Source organism: Nycticebus coucang, chromosome 19 (assembly GCF_027406575.1).
Source record: "Nycticebus coucang isolate mNycCou1 chromosome 19, mNycCou1.pri, whole genome shotgun sequence".
Lineage (NCBI taxonomy): Eukaryota > Metazoa > Chordata > Mammalia > Primates > Lorisidae > Nycticebus > Nycticebus coucang.
In genome coordinates, this window is record NC_069798.1 from 10,921,402 (window position 1) to 10,922,136 (window position 735).

At 38.5% G+C, this 735-nt stretch overlaps 1 non-coding gene across 1 annotated transcript; it reads left to right on the top strand.

Annotated features, from left to right (window-relative positions):
- The first annotated feature begins 277 nt into the window (after positions 1 to 277).
- On the top strand, positions 278 to 388 carry LOC128572163 (U6 spliceosomal RNA). The gene has a single exon (XR_008376075.1). It is a non-coding gene; the product is annotated as a U6 spliceosomal RNA (small nuclear RNA).
- The last annotated feature ends 347 nt before the right edge of the window (positions 389 to 735 follow it).

A 735-nucleotide genomic window follows, 5' to 3' on the forward strand; every position in this document is an offset into this window, starting at 1 on the left:
TGAAACATTGACACATCAGGGTAAAGTTTCCAGATCAACTCCTTCTGTTGGGATTCATGTGTTAATTATGAATTATCTTACCCATCTCTTCAGCCGTATTTCTGTACATGGCTGGTTTCCTGGGACAAAGCACCCCTTGGCAGGCTTAGATGTGGCCTCTAGTCTTTCCTCAAGGTTTCCTTTTCTGAACTTATATCGCAGTTTTTGAAATTTGCATACTTTTTGGTTCATTTGTTTTCTCTGATTTTTTCCCCATGAAAAAATAAAAATTAAAGAAGTGCTTGCTTCAGCAGCACACACACACACTAAAATTAGAACAATAAAGAGAAGATTAACACAGCCCCTGTGCAAGGATGACACACAAATTTGTGAAGTGTTTCATATTTTTCAGCCCTAAGGAAAGTGGAAACTTTACATCTTTTGTGTTTATCAGGCTGGAGTTGAAACACATTCTTCTTAGTAAAGTATCACAAGAATGAAAAGATGAGTATCCAATGTACTCAGTACTAATATAAAACCAATATATAAAAATTACATGCCCACACAAAAGGAAAACACAGATATAGTCTATGAAGAAGAAGGAGAGAGGAGGCGAGGGGAGGGGAAGAAGGGAGGACCATTGGCGGGGTCTCACCTAACACGCACAATGTGAGGGTGTTCAGCAAACCACTGGGTGAAGGGCTAACCTACAACTTGAACTTTACCTTAGAAATGAAAACAATGTAATCTAAACAT